We start from the raw sequence: 13,714 nt of genomic DNA on the forward strand, positions 1-13,714 counted from the left end.
TGGTTGATGTGGATTGTGAGGGGATGGAAGAGTCATTTTGTGATTGTGTACTAAATATTATGACGAAAAGAAATTTGCAAATATGTTAGTCTCGAAAAGAAATAATAAATAATGTTACCTTGATTTAATCCCGGGAGCATGCATAAGTGGTCGATAACATGGTCGCTTTGTCGTAAAAGCTATGGGGAAATTTTAATGGTTATTTTTGTGTAATTTTTAGGCTAAAAAGGGAATTTTAGGCAAAAAGAAGTATTTTTGGAAAGCTAAAAGCAATTTGGAATTTCTCAAAAATTTCTGAGAAAGGGAAAATTTACAAAAACTGAGTCGGGGGTCTCGAGGGCATTGAAAGCCTTTAGAAAAGCTTAAAAGCTTTAAGGTTTTAAAGCCTTGAAAGGTTTATATACTAAAGCTTCAATAAAGACCGTTAGGTTGCCAAATTGCGCAGCTACGAAAAAGTAGTCAAGGATGAGTTTTGTGCGCCCGACGCAAGAAGAGAGGTGAAGCAAAGCAGAGGAGTAAAACAAAGGTGGTTTTGGGGCTTCGAAGATGAGAGAATTGCATCATCGCGGTAGTGATGGATGAGGAAGAGGGTTAGATTTAGGGGAAAGCCACTTGGATTTTTGGGTGGTTTTGAGAAATACAAAGTCCCTCACGGAGAGGGGTCCCTCTGCTTACTACTTCTCGAGAGTTTGTGTTTGAACTTTTGTTTGGGGTCGAAGCTTTATTAGTTTGTTTACAATCTACAAGCACTTCTCTCGAGAGTTTTTGTTTGGAGTCGAAGGTTTGTTAGTTTGGTTACAATTTACAAGGCCTTGGAGAAAGTGTGTAATTTTTGAACGTTGACGATCAGGGAGGGATGATGTTGTCGGTCCGCCGAGTCGCCCATGCGGGCCGCTTGACTCGTCGACGAAAGTCCGACTGCTGTCTGTCTACATATAAAGTACCTCGACTGTGTCTCTGCCATCTTATCCTTTGCGATTCTTCACCTTTCTTTGCCTTCTATAATCGTGTACTTCTTTCTCATACGCTCTCTCTCATCATCTTGCACAGTTTAGGTACGTACATGGAAAGTAACAGCAGCAGCAGCAGCTGCTCCTCCTATGCGCTGGGCCGCCAGTTGGGCGAGGGCGTGGATGGCATTGTGAGGCTGTGCACGCACAAGCGCACGGGCCAGCAGTACGCCTGCAAGTCCGTGCGCAAATCAGGGAGCGCCCTTCGCCATGTGCGCACGGAAGTTGCGACGCTGGAAAGGCTCAAGGGTCATCCCAACGTGGTTCGGCTGGAAGAGAGCTTCGAGGACGAGGAGTGCGTTCACGTGGTGATGGAGCTGTGCGAGGGAGGAGACCTGCTCGAGCATCTCAGGGACAACACCAGCAATGGGCGCCTGCCGGAGTCCCAGGCAGCTGAGGCTTTCGCGGCCATCGTGAGAGGGGTGTCCTGCCACGACCAAGGTGTCATGCACAGGGACCTCAAGCTAGAGAACGTGCTCTTCGCTGATCGAGGAAGAAGTTACTCCCACCTCAAGCTCGCGGACTTCGGCGCCTCTGCTGACTTCTCCCACCGTCGAGTCTTCGACGACGTGGAGGGCACGCCATGCTACCTCGCTCCCGAGATCCTGCTCACCGGCACCCACGACCAGAAGGTGGACGTGTGGAGCTTGGGCGTGCTACTCCACATGTTGCTGTGCGGCTATCCGCCCTTCGACGGGGATACCACCGCGGACATCTTCGAGGCCGTGAAGCGAGGGAGGCTGGATCTGAAGAGGGAGCCCTGGCCGTCCATCTCAGCCCCAGCCAAGGAGCTTATCAAGGGAATGCTGCAGCGGAACCCCTACAGACGGATGAGACTCAGGGACCTGCAGCAGCTGGCTCACCCTTGGCTACAAGATCATGTGCAACAGCATCATACCCAGAGTACAAGTCCAACTAAAAACGCCGGCAACAGCCTGCAACAGGAATGCTTAGCTCTAAGCTGTTAGTTAACGAAGGAATTAGGGGCTGGACACTGAGCACAGTTATTAGGAGCTTCTTGTGGTGCAATATGGGAAGGGAGAACCATTCTTTTTTTTGGGGGGATAAACCCTTTTAGAGTTCACCTTGCACAAGTTTTGATGTGTAGGCCTGCCCACAACAGAGAAGTGTTGAGTTCTGTCTCTAGGATGGCATACAATGCAGTAATCCAGGGTTTTCTTTTTTGTAAAGTAGTGTATAGGCGACGAATAAATAAATATTCAAGTAAGGTCATTTCGTTGATTATTGATTTCACTGCCGAGAAATAACCCACCCGTGCTCCCCGTCTCTCTCTCTCTCTCCCTCTTTAAACACAACCATCATTTTATCTCTCTAATCACAACCATCATGTTAGCTTTTACATACACTTCTTCACTTGTTTTCTTTGTCTTCTATGGTGCTTAACCTATGTTAAAAAACTGATCTTTCATTTTGTGAGGGTTTTGTGTTTACACCATTATTATAGATTTACTTACATATGGTATAACAACATTAGGTTCTAAACACAACTTTTTTGCACGTTTTATTAACAAACAATTTTTTTGAGAAATGGTTTCCAATAAACCAAACCCACCACAAATCGATGAGAAAACTAAGGTAGAGGGCATAAATTACACTCTCTACATGTTGAAGATGAGTCCAACCCTTGATTTTAAAAAGGGGTAGGTGGGTCCCTAACACTCATGATTAAAGGCAAGGATGAATGAAACTAGTAGGGATGTTCACACACTACAAGGGATTGGGCTCATACCCGTGCTCTTAGCCGCTAAAAATGACTTGTGAAAAAAAGTAGCGGGCCCGTGTATCAGCGCGTGTATAATCGCGGCCAGAGACATGCGTGTAAAAATGCGTGTACAGTACCTCTCAGACGCGCGTATACACGGGTGTGTAGCCGCGTTATTTTTCGCAGACGCGTTAATACACGCCAGTATACACGCCTCTTATTCTATTAGACGCGGTTATACACGGGTGTATAGCCGCATCCTGTTCAGTTCCAATGTCCCAGACGCGTTTTTACTTGCGTCTATACACGCGTTTCTTTTATTTAGATGCCCTTATACACGCGTTATTGCCAGTTTATACGCGTTTATACACGCGTAATTTCCAGTGTATCCGCGTAGATACACGCAATTTTTAGCAGTTTTGACGCGTTAATACACGCGAACAGAGAGCAAAAAAAAAAATCCAGAGAGTGCTATTTGGTGCCTGAATACTGTTCCAGCATTCCAGCACCCAATAGCACTCTCTGGTTTAGGGTTTTTGGTGCATTAGACCATCCCATTAGACCATCCACGAAGAACATATGCACGAGGGAGATTAAGACAAGAACAACATGAATGCATACATTGTCATTACACGATTCAAGACAGCCATGAATGTAATACTATCGATCAATCAATTCAATATTACTATCAAAATTTCATACATGTATACAAGGGAGTCCATATCTCGAAGTAGCCCATGGCTTGAGTTTACAAAAAAATATATACAATCACATCCTAAATATGGAATGTGATACTACAAATCTGAGTACTACTCAGACCCAGATGATGACTCAGTGCTCCCCTCATGCTCAGATGAGCTCGCATCGGTCGGAATGTCCGAGGAGTAGTGCTCACGTCCACCCTCTGCAGCGGCGGCCGGTGGATCATCAGCAGCTTGTGCCTGTTCAAGTAATATATAGTATATAAGTATATATATATATATATGCAATTCAATAAACCAAAACCATTCGTTACGAATTTTCAAGTACCTGTCGACCGTATGGTCTCATGGCCAACTCAAACTGCGCGTCCGTAATACGTCCCTCGGCTCTGAAGATGGCCCACGTGTCACGTCTGCTATGCCGGCGAGCATACGCAGTATCGTGGGTTGTGGGCTTCCTCCCCGTAACCCGTCGCTGTATCATAATCAACACAATTTGTAAGATTAAAACAATTCATAGAATCAATGAATTAAGTAAACAATCAAATAAAGTGACAGGATACTTACGAACTCTGCCTCCCATGACTCGACGCCGCCAGATCCGAAATGCAAAGATCCAACGGTCTCCATCTGGATCCGTCGTGCCTCCACATGCTGCCTGCTCTTCACGCCACCCTCTGCTCGTTTCTTTGCCTCCTTCCACTCGCGTTTGTGCGCAGTGGCAGGTTTCTCGGCAGGATAGCCACCCGCAGCTACATTTAGCCGGTCATCGTACGCGAGTTTTTTAAGGTGAGATCTTTTATTACTTAAGATCTCCCTTATTCGCGTCCTTCCCCATACATCCGAGAATGTAGCATGTGGGGGATTGGGGTACCGACTGTGTACAGCCTCTATCACCTCCCCAACTAATCGGCTATTTTGATCTTTAAACTTAATAAAACAATTTCTATATGAGTTTGATACTACCCCACGCATGTACTCCATTACCTCCCTCCCCCTCGCATCCATCACTATCCCGCCCCTATCCGTCACATCATAGCAAACCACTCTCTCCATCTCTCTCATCTCCTCCTCTTCCGAACTGTCTCCTCTAACTCTTCTCCCTCTATCTCCTCTCTCATCCCGTGCCCTACTACCTCCCCCACCTCCCCCACCTCCCCCACCAAAGCACCCGCCGCATCCTCCACTCCCACTCTTCCTACTGCTGCGGGTGGAGTCACGACTGGGGGATTGTCTACGTGACGGTGGCTGTGAGCCCTGACGTGACGGTGGCTCTGAGGGAGCACGTGATGGTGGCTGTGAGGGTGTACGTGAGTGTGTCTGGGACGAGGTATGTCTCCTCGGTGGATGTGGAAGAGGAGAAGCTGCATGCCGTCTCGTCGGACTCGGAGGAATAGACGGCACTGGAGTGCCCTGGATACTCGCGGTAGGGGTATAGACACCAGGCAGGGAAGGAGGGGGATGGGCATACATATACTCTGTAAGCTCAACCGGACCAGGTTGGCGCCCAAAGTGATTCATCATCTCCATCAACCAATTGCTATACGCAAATGGATCGGATGAAGAACCTGAAATATCCATAAAGAACCTGCAACAAACATCATCATGTACATCATGGGCTGTCTCTTGACTCACACATTGTCATTACACAAGTCAAATGCCTGCAAACCATGAAATCTGAAACGCCGCAGTTTTCTGTCTGCAGAAACGCGTGTATACACCCGTCAAAAAACGCGTGTATATACCCGACAAAAAACGCGTGTATATGCGCGTGGAAAAACTCTGCAGACAGGTTACACGCGCTCCTACACGCGTTCGTACACGCGACCTGCGAAAAAAATTTCTCGAAAAGACCGACCCCCCGACAAAAACAGAATGTCCTTATAAAAGGACCAGCCATTGTCGCCCCTGTCAGGATGCAGCAACCCAATCGTGTGCAAAAAGACAAACCCAAAGAGCAAAGAGCAAAGTAAACAAATCTGACAAAAGAGACAAGGCACAGGACAAAGTGACTCACCTCTGAAAAAGTGAGTCCTCTCTGCTCCTTCTCTGCTCCCTCCTTCTCCCGTGTGTGTGCTCCTTTCTCTGCTCCCTCCTTGCTGTTGGAAGAGGCGAAAACAGGCGAAAACGCATGCACTGTTGATTTCTAAGTTCAAAATCTATATTTGGGGAAGGCGGGCTATTTTTAGTTTAAATATGCCGCCGCGTTTATGGCCGCGTTTATGTTCGCGTTTATCAACGCAGGTATATTCGCGTGTACATGATTTTAGCTGCGTTTATACACGCATTTTGCAGAAATTAGCCGCGTGAATACACGCGTTTTTTAGGAAGTAGCCGCGTTTATACACGCAAGTTTTAGGAGATAGCCGCGTGAATACACGCGTTTTTGTGCTTTCATTAAAAATATATAATGAGTTTGTGTTTTCTGGTTTGTACACAGGATGTCATCAACCTCTTCAAGCAGTTCTGGGGAAGATGAGACAATGCGTCATCGTAATCGCGATGTGTGGTTGGGACAACGGATCAAATGTATGTGTAATCGATGTCAAGGATGCATTGTACGAGCACGTCGAATTACCTTGAATCACATCTCCATGTATGGAGAATGGAATCAAACAGGTTTAGAGGTGAGTAGATGTAAATTGATGGTATTCAAATGACTCATGGTATCCAAATTAAATTAATAGAGTTGTAACATATAATTTGATAAATTGAAGCAGGATGCAGTACCACACCCTAACATGGTACCCTACGCGCGACGAGAGCACGTAAAGCATCGACGAGATGATGCTGGAGCTTCGGGATCTAATGTCAGAGATGAGTGGGAAAGGGACGACAATAGCCCTGCACCCCACGAAGTTGTGGAAGAGGAGGTGCTTGATGATATGGTGCGGAATCTTTTTAAGGATGATCCCAAAGGTATGGACGACGATGATATGGAACAAGAGCATCTTTATAAAGCTTCATCGACACCGGTGTTTGAAGGGTGCACATTCTCAGTTTTACGTGCTTCCCTTGAACTACTTAATATACAAACAGTTTATGGATGGAGCAATGCAAGTCTTGACGCATTGTTGAAGTAAGCATTCTAACTTATAAATTTGAATTAGTGGTTTAAGGTTTAGGATTTAAGACTAATTATAATTGATGATATTGGATGCAGGCTATTGTCAAACATGCTTCCAAAGGAAAATAGACTGCCCACCTCAAGAGACATAGCGAGGCGCTATGTGACATCTCTTGGAGGACTGGATTATGATAAAATACATGCATGCGTCAATGATTGCATTCTCTTTCGTGGGACGCATAAGGAGGCTCTGACATGTCCCACTTGTGGTGAAGCAAGGTACAGAACAGATATGAAGAGTTTTGATGTACCTCGTAAAGTCTTGCGACACTTTCCTATAATTCCTCGCATCAAACACATGTTCAAGTGCAAATCCATAGCAGAGCTCATGTCATGGCATTCCTCACATCGATCGGATGATGGCATGTGGAGAATTCCCGCAGACACTCCTGCTTGGAAGCATATTGAAGATGAGTGGCCCAGCTTTAAAACAGAGCCCAGAAACTTGAGACTTGGCCTGGGTATGGATGGAGTGAATCCATTTGGTTTCAAAAGCACCGCGTACAGCGTGTGGCCAGTTGTGCTGGTGAATTATAACCTTCCACCATCAATGGCGATCAAGAAGGGACATCTTATGTTATCCCTTCTAATTCCAGGGAAACATAAAGTCAAGCATATGGATGTTTATCTTGAACCACTGATTGATGAGTTGGAGGAACTATGGAGAGGTGTTGCGGTGGTGGACATTAGTAGGCCTCCCTCCTCTCGACACTTCGACTTAAAAGCAGTGTTGATGTGGACAATGCATGACTTTCCAGGATACAGCGATTGTTCTGGTAAGAATTCTAATTACCTCCCTACTCTATTACTATTGGCTATATATATTAATTAGACGGTTTGACTTTATTATTCTAACTTTTATTTATATTTTAACAGGTTTGAAAACATCGGGTAAACATGCATGTCCTGTTTGTGGCCCTTCGTTAGTACATGAGTATGCTGATGGTTTGTGTAAGACTATATTCGATAATCATCATCGATTTCTCCCCTCATATCATCCTAAATATGTTGCTAGTAAGAGTAACATTCCTCCACAAACACTTCGTGCAAAAGATTGGAAGCGTATTTGGGAGTCTACAACTATTCTTCCTCCAGATGGCATGAACAGGTATAGTGATGTTTTTTCAATCTTGTTTTGTGTAGTCTCTAATTGGATTAAAGGTCACATAGAGCAATCCCTTGTGCAGGTACTCCATTTTTTTCCGGCTGCCATATTGGACCCATCTTAAGATCAACCATCTTCTTGATCCCATGCACATCTTCAAGAATGTGGGATCTGGTATTTGGGAACATATTACTGGTAAACGAGACAATGTTAGCGTACGTGAGGACTTGCGGGTCGCAGGACGTATGCGTCAAGCTTGGCCACGAGAGGTGGGTGGGCACGTTCGTCTTCCGCCTGCACCATGGATTATATCAAAGAAAGAGGAGAAGCAGGTAAAGCAGGCCATCACCACTTTGCGTACTCCCACTGGATGCATGAGATCATTGAAGGGAGCCTTTACAACCACTAAGAAAAGAGGCGTTGAGCAACTATATGGGTTGAAGTCCCACGATTGGCACAAGATGCTTCAAGTAAGTGTTTTCCAAGTCTTGTACGTACGTTGAAATTAAATTTTGTAATGCCATAAACCATAAATGTGCTCTTATGTGCGCAGTTCATACTACCTACTAGCATCGACCATTGTGCGAATAAGAGTTTGAAAAAATGTATTTATAAGATGGGCGAGCTTGTGAGGTATGTAAAACCCATGCTCAGATCACCCTTCATTATACCTTGCAAAATGAACGTGCATGAGGTATAACGTACTATTTATTTATTTTTCAGATATGTTAGTTCCAAAGCAATTGATCCAGCCACGTTGGATGATGCGCGTGTTATGGCAGTGGAGGTGGTTTGTTTGGTAGAGGAGACTTTTCCGCGAACCATTCTCACAAGTCAACTACATCTCATTGTGCATTTAGTGGACGAAATTGCTTTATGTGGTACTGTGCATGCACGTTGGATGTTTTTCCTAGAGCGTTTCATGAAGACCTTAAAAGACTTTGTGAGGCAAAGTGCAAGGCCTGAAGGAAGCATGGCCGAGGGTTGGTTGATACAAGAGTCTCTTGTATATATTTCAAAATTTCTTGGTCAGGTGGACAGCTCTTTGCCACGACTATGGAGCAATGAAGAGGACTTGAGGATGACCTCTATTGTGCCTCAAGGAAAAGGACAGAGTAAAGTAATTGACAGAACATTGATTGATGATCTCAATTTCACTTGTATCCTTAATAGTGATGTGATGAGCAGATGGGTTACAAGATATGAGGATGCAAAGACAAAAAGGCAAGCAGAAAGAGCTCTCTTTCGGAGGCAACATGGCTCTCGGAAGGCGTACCCTAAGCATCTAGCAACACTTCCGAATGATATCCATGTTGATTGGTTGCATGAGGAAATGGAGAGAGCAGAGAGTGACGAGGGGCTGCATATCACGGCGGAAGAATGGGAGTATGCACGAGGATGCATGTCAAAGGTACATAGAACTAATGTTTTGCATTAGTTGTAAGTGATTTTCTTTTAATATTTATTCACATTGCTTACACAAATATTGCCTCTATTTTGGTCCAGTGCACTATGTTCAATGCTATATGGTGTGAAGGCAAGCATTTTCGAACACAAAGAATTGATGAAAAGAGAAATACACAAGATTGCGGTGTCATTAGTAGCTTTGAGGGAGCTAATAGAAAAATGGATGATTATTGTGGCATAATCCAAGACATATTTAGGCTTGACTTTCGTCGCTTCTTTGTGTATGTTTTGGATGTCAAATGGCAAATGAACGTGGTGGAAAAAGGGCCTGATGCAACGATAAAACGCCATGCAAGTGGATATGTAACTATTGACTCTACAAAGTTCTGGCAAACAAAGAAAGATAGGCTCGTATCGCCACAACAATGTGAGCAGGTATGCATTTTTTTACTAATGTGTTTCATGTACATATATATCTAAGCTCGCGTACCCCTTGACTTTTGATATGCTAATTAATTACTGTACTGTGTGTATTTGAGTAGGTTATCTATCTACCAATGGTGCATGACATCAAATGGTGGTACGTCATCCCTATTGCACCACGTTCCAAAGTGATGTATAATACATTCACTGATATGGAGCATATGGAGGATGTAACAAGCCGCAATGAAGATGACGTCGAACATGCCATTGAAGATGTTGTGATCGATGATCAAGAAATAAGAGATGATCGTGATAATGAGGATGAGCATGCCATTTCTCATGATCATGAGAATGACCCTACCATTGAGGATGATGGTGATGATGATGAGGATGATCAGGACATCGATACCATTATCAATGGAGTACAGAATATCGATAGTGGAATAAATTTAATCGTAGCCTTACCAATTGATCAAATGGATATTGATGTTGATCGTTTGACAAGGATGGATCTTATTGAAGATGAGATCGAACCCTAACCAATCCGTCACTGTATGTTCTAAATTGATGACATTTCTATCATCTCATATGCATGATTTATTTTTGAATATACTTCATTGTTGTAAATGCATGTAGTGGGATTGTGTAATGATGTATACTGTAATGTACTATGAGATGGTTTAAGGAAAATAGTTTTTAATTTTGTTAAGGAATTCAGTTTTTTTTCAGTTTTTCTCTGCCATGCGTGTATTAATCCGTGTATAGTGGCGTGTATTTTTCCGTGTATAATAGCGAGTATTATCCCATGAATATTATCGTGTATTTATGCGTGTATTACTGCGTGTATATAAACGCGTTTATACACGCGTTGATAAATGCAAATATACACGCGAAGTTAAATGCTAAAATACACGCGCCCGATTTTATTCAAATACAAGCGCGACCATACACGCGTTCGTAATTTATCGCATGTATGAAACGCGTGTATGGCAGCATTGTCTTGTAGTGACATGTGAAATTTTGACCTATTTTACAGATAGTAGTTTCAGAGATAAACCCAAAGTTGGTAGCAAAAGATATGCAAACAAATGATGCCATGTAAAACCATACTATTCTAGAGGCTTGAAAGTGTAGACATGCATATGTGTTATATACGCTCTCAATCATTAGTGGCATTAATGAGAACACCTTGCTAACCATGGCAAAATACCTTTTCTTTGCTTTAGAAATTTGTGATGCTTTGTAGAACCAATACAAGATAACTAACCCAACAAAAATTTCGATATGAGAACTAACTTCAAGCATAAAAACTTAGAGAAGGAGAGTGTTCAATAATTCTTAACAACAACGGTCATTGATAAGAGTCACAGATATTGGAGATAGATTGTAACAAAAGTGGTATGCCTATCACCAATAAAGATTTGGTAGAAACAAAGACATGGCTAAAACATATGTTAGGGTGTTGGCTTCCACCAATCATGAGAGTTTGGTGACATCCCTAAATCTAATAATCCACACCTCATGCTTTTAAGGAGGTTAACTTAAAGGAGGAGTTGAGGATGAATGTTCATCACAATGGTGACATCCTTAAATCCAACAAACCACACCTCTTACCTTTTAGGAGTTCAACCTAAAGAATGACTTGAGAATGAACATTCATCACAATAGTGGATATTTTTCCTTTTTTTGGAAAGGCTAAACTGCCAGGTGGTACACCTAACATCCCTTTGACTCCTCTATTGATCCTTCTCTTATCTTTAGGAGTTCAACCTAAAGAATGACTTGAGAATGAACATTCATCACAATAGTGGATATTTTTCCTTTTTTTGGAAAGGCTAAACTGCCAGGTGGTACACCTAACAACCCTTTGACTCCTCTATTGATCCTCCCCCACTGAAACCACTGCCCCATTTTGTCCTCTTCTGTTAGATATCCGTAACGCCGCTACGGGCGTTACCACGAGAGGGGACGGCCTCTGGCTCACCACCCAGCCATAGAGGAAGAATGAGGATTGCCCCTCATCCCCCAGGCTATATAGTGTGTGGCCTGCCGTCCACACTAGCCTGGCCGTCCATGACTCCGCATGGGCGTCCTCTCCCACTGAACCCCGGATATGGCCATCCGGTCTGCCGTCGGTCACAGGCATTACAGCCTACGTGACATTACCCCCCCCTTAAGAAGAGTTTTCGTCCTCGAAAACAAACTGGGGAAACCTTTTGGAAATTGCACTACGGCGTTCCCAGGTAGCTACCTCCTCATCCCTATCTGTCCATTTAACAGGTACCTCCTGGTACACTTTATGTCGGGTCTATCTATCACGATACTGTAGAATCTTTTCAGGTTCATGTGGTATCTTTGGTGGCTCTATCAAGTCCACCAAAATCTCTGGAGAAACTGCGTTCTCTAACCCGTGAACTGATTTCTTCAGTTTACTGACATGGAAGACAGGATGGACTTGAGAACTCTCCGGTAACTCAAGTTTATATGCTACGTCCCCAATCTTCTTAAGGATTTTAAAAGGACCACAATATCTTGGAGAAAGTTTATCACACTTTCCCGTTTTCATGGTTTCTGACTGCGCAGGAACCTTGAGGAATACAAAGTCACCTTCTGCAAAGGTCACCTTTCTTCGTCCTTTATCCTCATAAGTTTTAGCGCGATCCTGAGCGCTACGAATGCTCTCACGTGCGGCTCTGAGCATATCATTCATATCTTCAAGGAAATCCTTGATGACAGATTGAATCTTCTCCTTTTCTAGGCCTACAGCCATTGGAGATCTCGGCTGGAATCCATACATTAACATGAATGGTGTAAATCCAGTCGCTGAGTGTTTGGAGCTATTATAGGCAAACTCCAGTAAGGGTAAGTACTCTTCCCAATTAGATTGCTTCTTACTAACATAAGAACGCAACATATCCTCTAGAATTTGGTTAACTCTTTCAGTTTGACCATCAGACTCCGGATGATCTGCCGTACTCATACTCAGAGTAGTATCCAGCTTTTTGAAGACTTCCCTCCAAAAATGACTGTTGAACTTTCTATCTCTATCCGACACTATATCTGCGGGCAGGCCATATAGCTTGTAGAGATGTTCAATAAAGAGTTTTGCCAACTCTGGCGTTTTAACAGTTTTCTTCGTGGCAATAAACTTTGCCATTTTAGTTAACCTGTCCACTACCACCCACACCGAGTCATTCCCTCGACTCGTCTTGGGTAAACCAGTAATGAAATCCATAGAAATGCTTTCCCATTTCCCTTGAGGAATCTCCAGCGGATGGAGTAGTCCTCCAACCTTAAGACGTTCATGTTTATTGACCTGGCACTTATTGCATTTCAGCACATAAGTCTGGACATCCTTAAACAAACTAGGCCAATAAAACTGTCTTTTTACTAGTGCATAGGTCTTCTGAATCCCGAGATGACCCGCACTTGGACTATCATGACTTTCTTTAAGAATTTGGGCCCGAAAGTCACCAATAGTTGGTACACATATTCTACCCTTATAGAGTAAGTACCCGTCGTCAATGGAGTAATTAGCATATTTCTCCCCCCGACGAAGTTTATCACTCCCCTTTGAAGCCGTGGCAGTCAAAGGTGATGAAGGGCCTACGTCAGAACTCTCCGGTTCCAAACTATACCCAGAAGACACGGCTAGTCTCTCCGGACTAACTCTCGCTTCCCTTCCCGTTGCACCTTCGGCCAGTCTCTTCGGACTAGCTATACGTGCCAACGAGGGAGGTGGTCGCGTCTGTGAAGAAGTGCGTACGCGTACAGCGCGCCAGACCTCTGTAAAAGATGGATCATGCTCACATAAACCACGTAGGGACTCCAAGAAATCATTCTTGAAGACTGTGAAACTAAGTTCATTAATCTGTGGCATACGACTAAGTGCATCTGCCACCACGTTATACTTACCTTTCTGGTAACGTATCTGAAGGTCAAACTCTTGTAGAATCTCCGTCCACCGAGCTTTTCTACCCTTCAGTTCATTTTGACTTGAAAGCCATTTCAGACTTTCATGGTCCGTCCGGACCTCAAAAGTGGCACCATATAAATAGTGTCTCCACTTTTTCAGTGCATGAACTATCGCTAGTAACTCTCGCTCGTAAGCCAAGTAGTTACGCTGCGCACGATCTAACTTTTTACTTTCAAATGCAATTGGGCGTCCCTTTTGCATAAGTACGGCCCCAATGGCCTCATTACTAGCGTCTGTTTCCA

General features: G+C 43.9%; 1 pseudogene; it reads left to right on the forward strand.

Annotated features, from left to right (window-relative positions):
• The first annotated feature begins 1,063 nt into the window (after positions 1–1,063).
• On the forward strand, positions 1,064–1,978 carry LOC147633219 (calcium-dependent protein kinase 7 pseudogene; annotated as a pseudogene).
• Positions 1,979–13,714: the final 11,736 nt, after the last annotated feature.

Source organism: Cibotium barometz, chromosome 12, assembly GCF_041138505.1.
Source record: "Cibotium barometz isolate CiBa-2024 chromosome 12, ASM4113850v1, whole genome shotgun sequence".
NCBI lineage: Eukaryota > Viridiplantae > Streptophyta > Polypodiopsida > Cyatheales > Cibotiaceae > Cibotium > Cibotium barometz.